Source organism: Megascapheus bottae, unplaced genomic scaffold (assembly GCF_031878675.1).
Source record: "Megascapheus bottae isolate mThoBot1 unplaced genomic scaffold, mThoBot2.hap1 HAP1_SCAFFOLD_45, whole genome shotgun sequence".
Taxonomy (NCBI): Eukaryota; Metazoa; Chordata; class Mammalia; order Rodentia; family Geomyidae; genus Megascapheus; species Megascapheus bottae.
This window is the reverse complement of record NW_028327483.1, coordinates 2,990,061-3,007,230: the sequence shown is the minus strand read 5'-3', so window position 1 is coordinate 3,007,230 and position 17,170 is coordinate 2,990,061. Positions and strand designations below refer to the sequence as shown.

Here is a 17,170-nt window from a genome sequence, read left to right as displayed (position 1 = left end):
CTTCTCAACACTCTCTCTCCTCTCACAACTCTCAACTCTTCCTGAAACCTCTCAAAAACCCATGGGCTAACCCGAGGCAACCTTTACGCTGAATAAACAACATGTTTGTAATGAACTTTATTATTTGGCCTTGGGGGAGGGCGAGGAGTGGGGGTTGCCGGATGTGGTGGAAGCTGGAGGAGACTTGGTTGGGGAGGGGATAAGAGCTGGAGCCCGAGGAATTTGCCTCCATGCCCTTGGTGGCGGAAAACCTCCATGACCATAAGGCCAGCTGAGCCTTATGGTCTTCTCCCAGGCCGACGTGGGGTGGGACTACCGAACCCAATTCAGCACCCAAGGAGCAGTGTAGGGGGCCGGGCGGGGTGGCGAGGGGGTTGGGCAGGGAGGGGGTGCCACGCTGTCCGGAGACCAGCCACGCCACAAGAAAAGGGACAGGGGCCACAGAGACACACTGCGTATTGGAATGGCCCCTGAGGCAGTCTGGGTGGCTCCCCCTTTGCCTGCCATGAAAACAGGAGGGCAAACCCGGCCTTGTGGCGGGTGGCCCACAGCGTGCCGCCCACACTGCTCCACCTTCCTGCAACCTACAGGGTACTGGACTCCCTGGAAAGGCTCTCCGCCTAGGGAATGTGTCCGAGCTGCAAATGAAAGGCCTGACTGGAGAGTGGAAGAATCCGTGGTGTATCTCCAGAGAAGGGAACTCTTAGCCACATTGACCAAACTCACGGTCCCATTGTCCAGGTCCAGAAAGACGCCTACCTGACCCACAGGCTTCTCTAGGTAGAGAGGAAGCAGTGGTGAGGTAGTACAGAGAGCGCCAGGACTGCTCCCTGGCACAGAGGAGAGGAGGAAAAGGTCCTGGGATGAATTTGGAGGGAATCCTAAAAAATTCCTGCACACCCCCAAAGCCCAGGAGGAAGAGTCGTCCACGCTGAGCTCCAAGTAATATTTCCCCAAGATGAAGACCTGGGCGCCGAGAGCAAGCCTGCAGCCGGCTCCTTCCTCCCTGGAATCTGCGTGTCCCTGGGCCCCTCTAGAGGTCCTCCCGTGACCAGGCAGCAGAGGTGGACTCTGTATCCAGGGACCGAAGGTCACCGTCCCTCGGTACCAGCTGAGGGTCTCTGTCAGTCCGGGAACAAAAGGAGGACTGAGCTGCGGCTCCACGGGCTGGGGCATGAAACGCAAGGCGCACTTACAGCTTTCCAGAGCATCTTCCAACTGCTGCAGGAGTTCCACATCTGCCTTTTGGTAGGCTGTCATCAAGTCCTGGTACACCTGCCTCAGGTGAGCCTGCTTCTGGAGAAAGTGCCGCTCCACTGTCCACAGTTGCTCTAAACCCCTCCTTCCTTGGTTGAGAAAGCTTTCTACAAGTGGTCCTTCACCTTCCCCCTGGAGACTGGGGTGGGGCGCCGCCACGTACAATTCTGCCATCATCTCTCCGTGTCTGCTCACAAACCAAATCCACCGGTCCACGATTTCCCTGCCCTCCTCTAGGTTTCTCTGGTTTTCTTCTTTCTTCTCCCACAAAGTTTCCATGTGCTGTAAGATCACCTCCCGTTTCTCCTCAGCCACCCTCTCCACTGGTGGGTGTGTGTGACCCCTGTGCTCCCGAGCCTGGGAGCAGTGCTCACACAGCAGGTTCTTGTCCTCCTCACAGAACATGTGCTTGGTCACCCGGTGGGTCCCACGCTGGTGCTCCTGCGAGCTCAGGAATCGCCAGAGGCTGGCTTTTCGCACGGCGGAGACCACCCTGCTCAAAACCACATTTCTTCGCACTTCTCCTTGCTGGGAGGGCTCCCTGCACGCAGGGCACCTGGCCGGAGTCATGGTTTCTTCCCAGGCAAGGCGGAGACAGGGGCGACAGAAAGTGTGCCCACACTTGATGGTGACCGGGTCCATCAACGTGTCCATGCAGATGGGCATCTCACCTCTTCCTGGAAGACTCAAGCAAGGACCGATTCCATCTTTCCCAAGAGCGCAATTCTAAAGAGCAGGTTCTCCCACCGCCGCCGCTGCCTTGATCCTCGGTACCAGGAGGCTGGCTGGTTCTGGCTGCAGCAGGGTCTGCTCCAAAGACAACCTTCCCGGGCTTCCAGCCCTTTTATAGGCTGAGGTGCTGTGGCCAGAGAGGGGGATGTGCGCTCCCAGGGGTGGTGCCTCAGGCGATCTCATTTGCATATCAAGCACAGTGGCCAGGCACCACCTGGCCACCACTCCTTTCTTCGGCTTTCTGCCACTGGCTTCTAACTAGGTCCTCCAACCCCGACAGGGGTGTTCCTCTTTGCGTTCCACAGGGATTCCTTCTGCTTATACACATGCTATCCAACAACCACTCGAGTGCGGGAAGTTTCTGTGACTTGGGGAAGGGACAGGGGGATCACAGAGACCCCTGGTGGAGTGCGGAGGCTAGGGGAGGGGAGGGGAGGGAAGCGGGGGAAGGGAGGAGGTACCGGGGGGATGGATCCCAGGCCAAGAGTCTCGCCCAGGGACACCACCTTGTTCAAAAACAGAATGTGGTTTTGCTTCTGAGGTCGGGGTGGGAGGGATGGGGACTGGCCAATGGGGAGGGAGCAGGAGGAGAGCAGGCAGGAGAGCAGGCAGGGGAGGGTAGAACAGCTGGAGCCCGCGCAATTTGCCCCCAGCCCCTTGGGGCCAGGAAACCTCCACTCCTCGGTCTGCTGTGTCTTCGAGGCTTCACCAAGCCCCGAGGTGGGTTCGGACACCCAAAAACAATGCATCCCTCATGGAGCAGTAAAGTGGTGTAGGTGCAATGGGGTGGGCACCATGGTGTCTAGAATCAGCCAGGAGACACAGGCAAGGGACAGGGTTTACGGAGACACATGGCATGGTGAGAATGGCCCCTGAGTCGAGGTGTGGTGGCCCTCCGCTTTGACCATCACAAACACATCCTGGCAGACCCGGCCTTGGAGCTGGTGGTGATACACAGGGTACCGCCCAGACCAGTCCTCCTTCCTGCTGTCTGGAAGGCCCTGGAAAGGCTCTTGCTTCCCTTAGGGGAATGGGTCCCTGCTAGAAATGAAAGGCCTGAAAGGAGAGTGGAAGGAGCCAGTGGGGTGTCTCCAGAGAGGGGAATTCTTAGGCACACTGGCTAAACCCGCGGTTCAGTTGTCCAGATCCAGAAAGGCCCGCACCAGACCCAGAGGCTTCTCTAGGTAGAGACCAGTCACTGGCGCTGTAGTAGAAAAAGCGCCAGGAGTGCCCCTGGCACCGAGGAGAGGAAGGAAAGCTCCTGGGATGCCTTGGCAGGGAATCCTACTGAATTCTTCAGGCCTCTCAAATCTCCATCCCTCTCAGCCACACAACTCTCATTTCTGTCCTAAAGGTGTCAACTCCTTCCATTTCCTCAATCCTCTCACCTCTCTCAGCTCATTTCATCCTCAACCCTCTCAACCCTCCCAACTCTCTGAACACCCTGGATTCTGTCATCCCTCCTAACCCTCTCCTAAACCTCCCCTAAGTCTCCCAACCCCCACAACCCTCACAACACTCCCAAGGCTCTCAACAATCTGAACCCTCTTAACTCCTGACAGTCTAAAATCTCTCGACCCTCCCAACCCTTTCCTCACTTTTCCTAAACTCTCTCCATGACCCCTCAACAATCTCAAATCTCAACACCCTCAACCCACTCAGATCGCTTAACACTATTCACTCTCCACTGACTCGCTCAACCACTGGAGACTCTCAGCCCTTTCCAAAATCTCTCCCGAACATGTTCTAAAACCCTTAGCCCTCCCAAAACCCTCAAGCCTCTCAATCAACCATCCCTACCCACTCAGTACTCTCAACTCTCATACCTCACACCGAGTCCTCCCAACCCTCTCATCCATATCAACCCTCTCATTCTCTCAAGTCTCCCCATTCTCCAATGTTCTCAACTCTCCAATCCTCTCAAATCTCTCAACCCTCTCTACCCCACCGACCCGCTTCCACCTTTCAGTCCCCTCCACCCTCTCAAATCTCTGAACCTTCTCCTAACACTCCCATTGCTCTTAACACTCCCAATCCTCTCAGCCCTGTACCCTCCTCATCTCGCTCAACTCTGTGTCCTAACCCCCTGCACTCACTCAAAGCCCCCCATCTTCTCACCTCAATCAACTCACTCACTTCACTCAAGTCTGTTAACCCTGTGAACTCCCTCCCAACTCTTTCAACCTGTGGGGCTTCCTAGCTAGTGGAAAACAGGCAGGCCTAGGCTGCTACCTGCGGCCCCGTGATACTGTGCCTTTGGCACATACACCACCCCGCCCCACCCCCCACCCGGCACAACCAGTGATGTAAGCAGTCCGGAGCTAGAGCGCTCAGGGGCCCTCCCCGCCTGGAGCAGGAGCTCCACAAAACTCCCCGCAAGTGGCACGTGTCTAAGGACATGGTGGACTGGCAGTCACATTCAGTAAAGACCAAACACCTGCTGCTGGTAGGATGTGGTGTCCACCGCTCAATCTGGATTGAGCACGTGAGCACCTTTTCTAAACTAAAGTTACATCTGCACCGAGACTCCGGTCTCCAGAGTCTGTGTCCCCGGGATGATTCGTGGACACCACCTCCATTTCCCCCCCACCACCGCCTGCCTAGACTTCCGAGAAGGACCCCAACATCAACCCTCTCAAGCCTCTCGACCCTCTCCACTCTCTCCTAAATCTCTCAACCATCTCAGCCCTTTCACCTCACTCAATCTTCTCAACACTCTCTCTCCTCTCACAACTCTCAACTCTTCCTGAAACCTCTCAAACACCCATGGGCTAACCCGAGGCAACCTTTACGCTGAATAAACAACGTGTTTGTAATGAACTTTATTATTTGGCCTGTGGGGGAGGGCGAGGAGCGGGGGTTGCCGGATGTGGTGGAAGCTGGAGGAGACTTGGTTGGGGAGGGGATAAGAGCTGGAGCCCGAGGAATTTGCCTCCATGCCCTTGGTGGCAGAAAACCTCCATGACCATAAGGCCAGCTGAGCCTTATGGTCTTCTCCCAGACCAAGGTGGGGTGGGACTACCGAACCCAATTCAGTACCCAAGGAGCCCTCTACCCTCCTCATCTCGCTCAACTCTGTGTCCTAACCCCCTGCACTCACTCAACTCCCCCCATCTTCTCACCTCAATCAACTCACTCACTTCGTTCAAGTCTGTTAATCCTGTGAACTCTCTCCCAACTCTCTCAACCTGTGGGGCTTCCTAGTTAGTGGCATACTGGCAGGCCTAGGCTGCTACCTGTGGCCCCGTGATACTGTGCCTTTGGCACATACCCTCCTAGGCACAACCAGTGATGTAAGCAGTCCGGAGCTAGGGCGCACAGGGTGTCTCCCGCCTGGAGCAGAAGCTCCACAAAACTCCCCACAAGTGGGACGTGTCTAAGGACATGGTTGACTGGTAGTCACCTTCAGTAAAGACAAAGCACCTGCTGCTGGTAGGATGTGGTGACCACCGCTCAATCTGGATTGAGCACGTGAGCACGTTTTCTAAACTAAAGTTACATCTGCAAGTCGATGGTGTCTTTGCTTAATTTCTCTTGAGTTGACCTGTCATTTGTTGAGAGTTGTGTGTTGAGGTCTCCCACTATGATTGTGTTTGAGTCTATCTGGTTCTGTAAATCTGATAGAGTTTGTTTGAAGAATTTGGGTGCTCCCGTCCTTGGGGAGTAAATGTTTATAAATGTAATATTGTGGGCATGGATTGTACCCTTTAGTAATATATAATGGCCATCTCTATGTTTATGTACTGATTTTAATGAGAAGTTAATTTTGTCGTAGGTTAAGATTGCTACTCCTGTTTTTTTCATGGTTCATTGGAGTGGAAAATTTGTTTCCATCCTTTCACTTGGAATTTGTTTCTGTCTTTTGCAGTGAGGTTGTTCTCTTGGAGGCAACACATGGATGGGTGGCGTTTCTTAATCCAGTCTGCTGCTCTCTGTCTTTTGATTGGATTGTTTAGCCCGTTCTCATTTAGGGAAATTATGGAGAAGTGGTCAGTGTCCATTTTTGTTATTTATTTTTACTTCTAAATTTCTTTCTCTCTCTTTTTTCCCTTTTTGTGTTTAGTGAATTATAAATATTTGCTTCTTGATGGGGGTTCTTGATGTTCCACAATTGGTTCTCGATTAATTAGTATTTTTTAACGCTATCTTAGTGTGCACGTATTCATAAAGCTTCTCTTTGGAGTAAAATATTCTTGTTTTTCCCTCAAATGTAAACGCTAGTTTTGCTGGATATATCAGTCTGGGTTGGCAGTTATTGGTCTTCAGGACATCAATGATGTTTTTACAAGCTTTTCTTGCATTTAGGTTTTTTTGTGGAGAGATCTGCTGTAATTCGAATTTTTTCTCATTGTAGTATAGCTCTTTCTTTGTTTTTGCAGCATTTAAGATCAGTTCCTTGGTATTCGGGTCTAGTGTGTTTACTATATGTCTAGATGAGTTCCTTCCAGGATCTTGCCTGTTTGGAGTCCTGGAAACCTTCAATAATGTGAGTATTTTGCCTTTTGAGGTTGGGGAAGTTCTCTGCTATGATTTTGGTGAATAATGGTTGCATTCCTCTGTCCTGAAATTCTGCGTTCTCCTCAATCCCTATTATACGAAGATTAGGCTTCTTTGCTGCATCTGCCAGTTCCTGGAACTCTCTGGTGGATTTTGACTGATTTTTTCCAAGGTGGAGATTCTCTGTTCCAATTCTTGTGTTTTATCTTCAGTTCCTGATGTTCTATTCTCCATCTCAGTCAATCTGCTGCTTAATGCCTCCATTTTTGCTTGAAGTGTGGACACTGAGCTGATCATGTCTGCTGTGAGGGTATTAATCTTTTCTTCTATTTCTCTTTTGAATTCGAGGAGCTCTTTGGTGATTTCCTGCTTATGTTCCTGGAATTCTTTTTGGAATTCTGTTTTAATCTCTTTAGTCATGTCCACAATCATCTCCTTGAATAGGGTCATGTTTCATGTCTCTTCATTTGTCATTTCTTGTGATGGTGCCCTCTCTCTCGTCCCTTCCCTCTTGTTTCCTTTTGGGCTTTGCGTGGGACTTTGATTATTTATGTATGTTGTAATTCATCTTTGTGGTCTCCTAGGCTTGGACAACTGTTTTTGTAATTTGATTTGTGGTCAATAGGTAGCGGTCTTTACTTGGATTGGGACTGGTGGTTCTGGAAATCTGTGTAAACTTGTGATTCTTGGCCAAATTGATTCCTCTGCTGACTGGGTCAGAGTTTGCAGTTTTTGTGGGTGTTTGGCCTGTTCCCAGAGGCTGTGTGCTGCTGCACGACTAGCTCTCAGCCCAACCAGTGGCCACACAGTGGCCCGGGGGTTGGATCAGCTCACTTCACTCTTTGCGCGCTGGGCGGATGGTTGGTTTTCCTGCTCTGCTTGCAGGGGCAGACCCCGGCCAAGGATCTGGAGTTTGGGAGTTTCCAGGGATTCTCAGGAAGGCCAGCTGGTGTCTGCTCTGTTCCCACTGGCGGGGCCCAGCAAAGGACGTGGGCTCCAAGGGCAGAGCCGTGCCTTTCTGATATGCAGAAGGTGAGCTTTGGCTGCTGGTTGGCCCTTTAGTTCTCTGCTGTGTTTCTGTCGCTTTGGTCGGGAGTCTGTGACTGTGGGTGCCCCTTGGTGCTGTCTTGCTGGGATTTCCAGCTGGAGGGTGTCCAGCTCAAGATTTGAGGGGGACAGTTGCTGGCTCCTAGACTCCCGCGCACCACACCCGCTTTGGAAAGCAGGGCCTCAGCGCCCCACACTCTCCAGAGCCAGTGGCCTGGGAGAGGAACCTGTTGGGCAGGTGAGGTGGGACACCTCTACCCCCTTTGGTGAGTTGCTGGGTCTTAGCGCCTGCCCGCTTGTCAGTCTCCTGTCAAAGGCCTGGGAGAGGAACCTGTTGGGAAGGGTGGTAGCAGGGATAACTCTGCCCCCTTTGGTGAGGTGCTGGGTTTTTGTGCCCACCCGCCTGTCAGTTTCCATTCAGAGGCCCAGGAGAAGAACCTGTTGGATGGGTGGGAGCAGGGACAGCTCCGCCTCCCTTGGTGGGGTGCTGGATCTTAGCGCCTGCCTTCCTGTCAGTCTCCAGTCAATGGCCTGTGGGAGGGGGTTGTTGAGGGACGGGACAGGATTCTAAATTCCTTGCCCCCTGGCTCCCGCCAGTCTTTCTAGGGCAGGGTGGAGGGGTCTGAGTTACATTCTATAGCTTGGCACGAGCCCTGCTTTCCCGATGGGTTTGGGGACACACTAGACTACCCGCTGGCCTACTCACTCCTCTGCGTTTGGCTGTGGGTGCTCCACGGTGTTGGAGAATCATTCACTCCGCTCGGATTTCAGTCAGCCTGTGGTCCTCATCTGGGTTCCGCTGCTTGCTATTCTGGTCTGCACTGCTTCCTGCTTCTGCCCTCTGGCACCTGCTGTCCCAGTCCTATGCTGGTTTCTGTGGCGGTTGGGGCTGCCCAGGTAAGCGCCCTCCGCCGATGCTTTTCAGGCTTGGAGCCTGAGGCAAGAGGTTGGAGAGGGGTCCTTACATTTCGAATTCTTTGAGGAAGTTGGATGTAAGCTTTATCTGGATTTCTTTTCTAGTTTGAGTCCTTCTCTGTTGCTTCTTGAGTTTGTTGTTGTGGATTTCTTAAGTAGTTGGCTCATGGGACTCCCTGGTTCTCTCTTTTTGTGGGAGAGAGCTAGGCAGCATCCCTATTGTCTGGGGGCCATTTTCTGATCTCTGTATTTGGTTACTTGAAATTGGATAGGGAAGGGGGGAAGACAAGATGAGGGGCAGGGGTGGGGGGAGGGAAATGGGGACTAAGACATGCTTACAGTTATATAGAAGATATAAATAGCCTTTATAGTGAAGCACAACATGAAAATTGATTTTAAAATCTTTTCTGCCAGGAGTATGGCCTAGTGGTAGAGTGCTTTAGGCATGCACAAAGCCCTGGGTTCAATTCCTCAGCACTGCATACACAGAAAAAAGCTGGAACTGGTGCCGTGGCTCAAGTGATAGAATACTAGCCTTCAGAAAGCCCAAGGACAGTGCCCAGGCCCCGAGTTCAAACCCCAGGAGTGGTAGAAATACTTTTTTCTATTTCTTTGCTGCCCTAATTCACAGTAAACTTATATATATATATATATATATATATATATATCTCAGCACACCATTCTAGGCACCTACTTTTAAAGTTATCATGCTAGATCATAAGCTTTTTAGAAGAGAATTTGTGTATTGCTAGCACCAAAAACATTTGCTGATCTATAAGAGAAACTTTGTTTTAGTAATTAACAACTGAGCATAGAGCCAAATATTTCACTTAGATTTTTTTCTTCTACTATAGAACACCAAGAAAGCTCCAACTATCTTATATAGGACATGAGCTTACATGTAGAAGAATGAAAACCCAAACTTTGTATTCTCATGACTGTGTCCAAATGACTCATTCAAAATGTGCCATTCCAGGGATTGGTGTCATTTGAGGATGTGGCTGTGGACTTTAGCTGGAAGGAACCGCAGGACCTGAGCAGTGCTAGAAGACCTTGTATAAGGATGTAATGCTGGAGACCTACAGCAACCTGGTGTTCCTGGGTGACCAGAAGTCACATTAACTCACAGAAGCAAGAACTTTGTTCTTAGTGGATAGATAAATATTTATCAGACTCAGTGCTATTATATGTAAGATTCCTTTCCATGACGATTGTCACCTTTCTCTAAGAAATAAGGAAAACTTCAAATTGGTTGTACATCTCCTGTTGTCATTTTTCAAGGAACTGAGATAGTAGTCTGGCATAAGTTCTGTATTATTCCCATGGAAAAAGCATTCCTACACTTGAAGTGATTATTAAGGTTGGGCACAGAGTTTGGATTTCGAATGGGACAAGATTCCTAAATCAAAATGGAGCTTGGAAAGGTAAGATCCAGTATGGCTGTGTTGAGGTGGTCTTAGCTGTGTCCTCACCTTTCACACTTACAGGCAGCTGTTCTCATGCATCACATATCTGCATTATACAGTCTCCATGGTGGCTCTGTCATAAATGAACTTTCCCATTTTTGTTTAAGACTGCCAGTGCCCCAGTCACTATCTGATTATTAGATTTTCATTCTAATTTTTCTTTGTATTTTCAATTGTCACTTTTCTTTCTATTCTTTTTTTTGGTGGCTCATGGGGTTTGAACTCTGAGCCTGGGCACAGTTCCTGAGCTCTTCAACTCAAGGCTACTGTCCTACCCCTTGAGCCACAGCCCCACTTCCCATTTTCTATTGGTTAATCGCAGATGAGTCTCACATTTCCAGTCCAGGCTGGCTTTGAACCATGATCCTCAGATCTCAGCCTCCTGAGTAGCTAGGGTTATAGGGGTGATCCACCATACCCAGATTTTCTTTCCATTCTTAAGAACCCTATATTCCTTGCCATTTACTAATACTTCACTTATTCTTTCAGTGCCTTTAGTTGAATATTTCATAGGTGTTTTTGATGCTTTTGTGGCCATGTAAAAAAATACCATTAATTAAACAAATGTATTTCCTTTTATAGAACTTGTATGATTTTGAGAACTGAAAATCAAATATGATCCACTAGATTGTTTTGCATGGATGACACAGAGAGGAAAAATAGGTGTTACACAAGTGGAGGATTAAGAGGAGGACATTTTAGAGACGCTATGATTTACTTAAGGATATTTTAAGCTGGGCACCAGTGGCTTACACCTGTAATCCTAGCTACTCAGGAGTCTGAGATCTGAGGATTGCAGTTCAAAGCCAGCCCTGGCAGGAAAGTCCATCAGACTACAATTAACCACCAGGAAACCAGAAGTGGTGCTGTGACTCAAGTGGGAGAACGATAGACTTGAGCTGAAGAGTTGTTGGACAACCCCATGGCTCAGAATTCAAGCCCTACAAACGACCAACCCCAAAAAAAGAGAAAAAATAGATAGCTTAATTTTATGATGATGGTGATGCTTTTCCACGTTTGATATATAATATGAAGGTAGATATAGAAATCTAGAAAAGGCTGTTCATCAATACTGAAGATATGACTAGTCTTTAGAGAGAAATTCACCCCAGGAGCTAATTAGAAATGGGGTCATATGTCCCAAAGCAGAACTACATGCCAGATTGAGAGGTCATTACCCACAAGGAGGACCCATTGTCAGCAGAAGTTCTGTACTGTTTTCCATTATCAGGGCACTGTGTTTCTAAACCTGAAGTGTTTGTCAAGCTGGAGCAAGATACAGAGCCCTGGATGGGAGGAGGCTCAAAGGAGAATGTTTCAGGTGAGTTAGCCCATCCCACCCAGGGTTATTGGAAAGAACCATTCTTTTATTCTGTGTTTTTTTAACCAGTCTTGGGGCTTGAACTGAGAAATTGAGCACTGTCCTTGCGCTTTCTGAAGACTAAAGCTCTACCACTTGAGCCGCAGCACCACTTCCAGCTTTTTCCCCCCTATGTATGTAGTACCAAGAAATCAAACCCAGGTCTTTGTGCCTGCTAGGCAAGTACTCTACCACTAGGCAAAACTCCCTGTCCCTGGAAAGAACCATTCTGAGCTGTTGTTTTTGGTTTTTCTCCTTGGCCAATCCTGGAGTTTGAACTCAAAGCCTAGACACTGTCCTTGATCTTCTTTTACACACACACACACACACACACACACACACACACACACACACACACACAAACACATACACGCATGTTTTATTGGCGGGTAATGTATAGAGGGGTTACAGTTACATTCCCCAGGTAGTAGGTACATACTTCTCACACATTGATATCCCTTCTTATGGCTTTGTCTCCATTTCCCTCCTCCAACCCCCTCCCAATCATCTTGTGTTTCCCCCTTCCCTTTCCTATTTCAAATAAACAAATAAATGTATATACAATATACCAGGTAACAAAGTCAGATACAGTAACAATCTGAGATTAACATCTCATCACAGGCCTTATCAAAGGGCAAAAAAATAGAAGAGAAATAACATAGTATATTAAGAACAACAATCACACAAGATAAAGTTCTTGTTTCCATATCCTACAGTTCTTTCATTTAATTTAGTCTGATCCTATACGATCTAACGTACCTAGGTTTTGAGCTATTGGAATCTTCTACCAGGAGAGTCCTAGATGTGTACTAATTATTACAAATGAGGGAAACCATTGAGCCCATGTTGCTTTGGGTCTGTATTACTTCATTTAGTATGATTTTTTACAAGTCTTTCTATTTCCTTACAAATGGGGCAATGTCATTCTTCCTGAGGGCACCATAGAATTCCATTGTGTATAAGTACTACATCTTCTTGATCCAATCACTGCTTAGTGTCCTTAAGCTTTCTTAAGGCTAGCACTCTACCACTTGAGCCACAGTACCACCTCAGGCTTTTTCTGGGTATGTAGTACCAAGGAATCTAGCCCAAGGCTTCAAGCACACCCCATTGCATGCCAGGTGAGCACTCTACCAGTAGGCCAGACTCCCAGCCCCATACTGAGCTCTTCTAATGAATGTCCTCAGTTTTTTCCAATCCTGGGTGTGGCAGAGAACTTGGAGGCTTTTGGTCTATAGGCCATGTGAACAAGAGTTCATTTGGTGGTATTCTGAATTTTGCATGGTAGTAGAGTTAGGGTAAACATTTCCCTTTTCTTTTGTGGAAATTACTTTAAAGAAAGAAATAAAAGTATAGGAGACATCCCTTCCTGTAAAACTAGGAGCATGCATATACCAGGAACTAAGGAAGACTGGACCAATAGTCTCAGGTAAGCCAGAAAAAGGTAGTGACCACAATCAGGGATTTAGAACAAAATTTTATTCAGGAGAGGATGGTGACTTAGGGTAATAGGTTGGTATATGATTTGTCTGCTGTAGTTCTGAGAGGCAGAGTATCAATAGGAATGTAGAAGACACTGTGTCTAAGAAGGAGAAGGAACTTGAAAATCCCTACAGGTGCATATAGGAATTCTCAAGGAGAAGTGAGAACTGAACAAATATGGATAGAAATGCTCAGTCTCAGAAAATACTCCTACTTGGGAGACAAGCAAGTGGCCTTATTGTATATCTATATGATAGTAGAAAATATTTCTGTCTTCCAAGCTAATATTTGAGAGAAAAGAATGGCACAAAATACCCATTATCGAAAACAAAGAAACAAAAAGCTTCCCCACAAAACAGAACAAAATTAAGGTATAACAACCCTAGGAAAACAAATGGCAGATAATATGTAGTCAGATTAAAATTGTAAGCAGCAAATGGTTAAGTATTAGGACTACATTATCTTCTGATATTACAACAAAAACTAAGAAAAATAGGATCTTACATGATAAAATATCAATATTAGGCAAAAGAATGTATAGTTCTTTTTCATTTTTCTTTTTTAAATTTTTTATTGAAATTTTATTATACAGGTGATGTACAGAGTAGTTACATAAGTCGCATTATAAATACATTTCCTTTTGAACATTGTCACCCCTTCTCTCATTTTTGTCCAGTTTTTCCCCATCTTCCCTTCTTCCCCCAATTGTACAGTTCATTTCCAAGATAGTGTCTAGAGAGTATCATTGCTGAGTTGGTTCACTCTTGTCCCACCATTTCTGTGCTTTCCCTTTCCTTCCCCAAATCAGATATGTATAAGAAAAAGAGTACGTAGTTGAAAAAGAGTGACAAAATGGAGTAAACCAAAAGGGAAAAAATAGCCACAAACATTACAATAAAATAAAACGTCTTGTTTCCACTTTGGAGTTCTTTCCCTTGAGCATCATTTTATATGGTCATAAGCACACAGCTATTGAGCTTTCCTCTGCTAAGAATATCTTTCTTTGTTCTCACTGTGTGAATGCTTACAGTGCTGTTTAATTGTGTACAAGTGTAATTATTTGTTACTATTCATTGGATTAGTGTGTAGATTTGTAGACACATTATAGTTATTATATATGAGGGGAAAGGAGCATATAGTTCTTATAAATCAAATCTTTGTGCTGATATTTAAAGTCTTCAGCAAGTAGGATAGGAGGAAATGTCCTTTCCTTTATATAACTATTATTTGAAAATGTTTAGATTTCATTGATATTTTCTGTTCCTTTTGTTGTTAATCATTTTAGATGTCTCACAAGTGAATCACCTGATTAAGATGTGCCATAAAAGCCCAAATAGATGTCTACGTCAAGTTGTAATCACCAATAGGGACACAGTGGAGGGAAGAGTTAGATTAAGAAGAACTTCTAATTTGAGCTCAAACTGTATGTCAGAATTGGTTATGAATAATATGAACTCCCTAGGCATGAGGCCTGAAGCGTGTATTGTGCATCAAAACACGCTTCTCCATAGTGATTCTGATGAAAATCATGCTGGAGAGAAGCTTGCTGTCACTCATGTAGTTGAACACTCCCTGAGACATTCTGAGCATTTTGGTCAACATCATCAGATTCTACCTGGTCAGAAAAAAATATGGATATGGTGGAGAAGGGAAAGTATTAAACTCAGAGACCATATTTTTTGCCCAAAAGAATGTTCATGTGGGAGAGCCCTCCTGTAAGTATAAAGACTATAGGGAAGCTTGTGACACACCTACTCTCATTGTCCAAGAAATAACTCAGATAAAGCTGAGAACATTGAAATGTATTGTATGTTGGAAAACATTCGACATAAAATCTACAGTTGGTAAACATCAGAAAATACACACAGGAGAGAATACATATATATGTAGTGAATGTGAAAAATCTTTCATTAGGAAAGTAAATCTTAAAACATGTCAGAGAAAATATCCCAAGGAAAATCCCTATGACTATAACAAATGTACAAAACCTTCTGTCAGAAGTCAGACCATGATTTCCAATCTAAGACACACATGGGAGAGAAAAATCTTGAATATAACAAGCATAGCAATTCTTTTTTACTGCACATCAGAGGTCACTGTACATCAGAGGAGAGAAACCTTAGGAATGCAATGAATGTAGGAAATCTTTCAATCGGAAGTTAGATCTCAGCAAGCATCAGAGAATGCACACTGGGGAGAAACCTTATGACTGCAACAAATGTGGAAAGTCTTTCAAATGGTTGTTCAATCTCAATTTGCATAAGAGAACACACACTGGAGAAAGACCTTATGGCTATAAGAAATGTGGAAAGTCCTTCAACAGGAAGTCAAGTCTCAACATGCATCAGAGAATTCATACAGGAGAAAAACCATATGAATGTAACATATGTAGAAAGTCTTTCAATCACAAGTCATACTTCAATGGAGAGAAACCTTACGACTGTAGCAAGTGTGGAAAGTCTTTCAACAATAACTCATACCTCACTGTGCATCAGAGAACACACACAGGAGTAAATCCTTATGAATGTAACAAATGTAGGATGTCTTTCAACTATAAGTCATATCTCAGTGTGCATCAGAGAACACATACTGAAGAGAAACCTTATGAATGTAACAGATGTGGAAAATCTTTCAACCAGTTATCAAGTCTTAACTTGCATCAGCAAACACACACAGGAGAGAAACTTTACAAATGTAACAAGTGTGCAAAGTCTTTCAAGCAGAATTCACACCTCAGTGTGCATCAGAGAACACACAGGAGAGATCACATATAAAAATAATGAACAGGAGCTGGGTGTGGCTGCTCAGATCTGAGGATGAAGGTTCAAAGCCACCCTGGGCCCCCAAAAAAACCTGAGACTCTATCGCCAACTAATCCCTAGAAAATGGGAAGTGGGGCTTGGCTCTAGGGTAGGGTGGTAACATTGAGCTGAAGAGTTCAGGGACAGTACTCAGGCCGAGTCAAGCTCCATGACCCACAAAAAAAATGAACAGGAAAACCTTTAAACAGAAGTCATAACTCAACAGGCATCAGAGAATTAAACCCGGTGAATATTGCATATGCTAAGTCTTTGAACCAGAAGCCCAACTCACATAGATAATAAAACCTGTGTAGGAAAACCTTCTGTCTTAAATCTCATCTCACAAATCTTCAGAGTTTATATAGGAAAAGTCTCATGGCAGTGATTAGCTGAGTTTTCTGAAACAATTTTCTCTTGCACACATACTAAACCCACATTTCTTAGCATTTTTCATTCTAAATGGGTCATTGCACCTGAATACTGTCCAGAGGATTTTAACACAAGTGATGTCCAGTATTTCCAGGGTTAATAACAAATGATCAATGGTCTGGTACTCTGCATAAGAGAGTGAAGTTGAGGGTTGATCAAGTTAATTTTGCTACATTTTCTCTGAAATGGTAAATCCTGCTCTTTCGGAATGGAGTCAGACGATTCTCTGAGATATTTGGGGGAAATATAGATGGGAGCCAGGTGTATGAACATAGATTTCTGTACTACTAGCCCAAATCCCTATTTTGTACTTTATATTACTGAAAAATAAATACTTGTGTTAAGCCATCGTATGTGTGATCTGTGTACTATAACATAGATAGCTCACAGTTACCAGTTCAGTGTGTGAATATGAAGGACCTAAGGAAAGATATCACTCTATTAGGAAATATACACTGGCTGGGTATTGGTAGCTCACATCAATAATCCTAGCTACTCAGAAGACTGAGATCTAAGAATTGTGGTTCAAAGCCAGTCACATAGTCCCCATGAGACTCATCCCCAGTTAACCACTCAAAAATAGGAAGTAAAGGTGTGATTCAAAGTGGTAGAGAACTACTAGCCTTGAGCAAAAAAGTTCAAAGACAGTGCTGAGTTCAAGCCCCACAACCAACAAAAATGAATGTACACAGGAGTGAAACCTTTACTACAACCTTATCGATATCACATCATTTCGTGGAACATTCAGAGACCATATTTGGAGGGCTCGTTAAGCATTCAGAATGAAATAAATTTTTATAATTGTTTTTGTCAGTTTTGATAAAAATTACAAAATTGTGGTGCTCCAGTCCTGGCATAAAAAAAATCTCAGAGTGCAGGTGCTCTCCTTGAGCTTCTTTCCTTAGGACAAACACTACCATTATAGCCACGGCTCCACTCCAAATCTTTTGGTGGTTAAATGAAATTAAATAGTGTCAAAGACTTTCCTGACTAGACTGGCTTTTTCTTTAGATTTCAGTCTCCTAAATGGCTAGGATTAAATGTGTGAGCCACTGGAGCCCAGTTTAGGACTGTTTTATGTAGCAGAATTTATAATAAACGCTGAAAATTGGTAATATACACAGATAGAAGGGTTAAATATCATGGAACCTGTAAAGCAGTTGACAATATAGCAGTGGATCTGT

At 45.7% G+C, this 17,170-nt stretch overlaps 2 pseudogenes; one reads left to right on the top strand and one right to left on the bottom strand.

Annotated features, from left to right (window-relative positions):
• Positions 1-312: 312 nt before the first annotated feature.
• On the bottom strand, positions 313-1,923 carry LOC150039759 (tripartite motif-containing protein 43 pseudogene; annotated as a pseudogene).
• A 636-nt stretch (positions 1,924-2,559) lies between these two features.
• Positions 2,560-15,570, top strand: LOC150039758 (uncharacterized; annotated as a pseudogene).
• Positions 15,571-17,170: the final 1,600 nt, after the last annotated feature.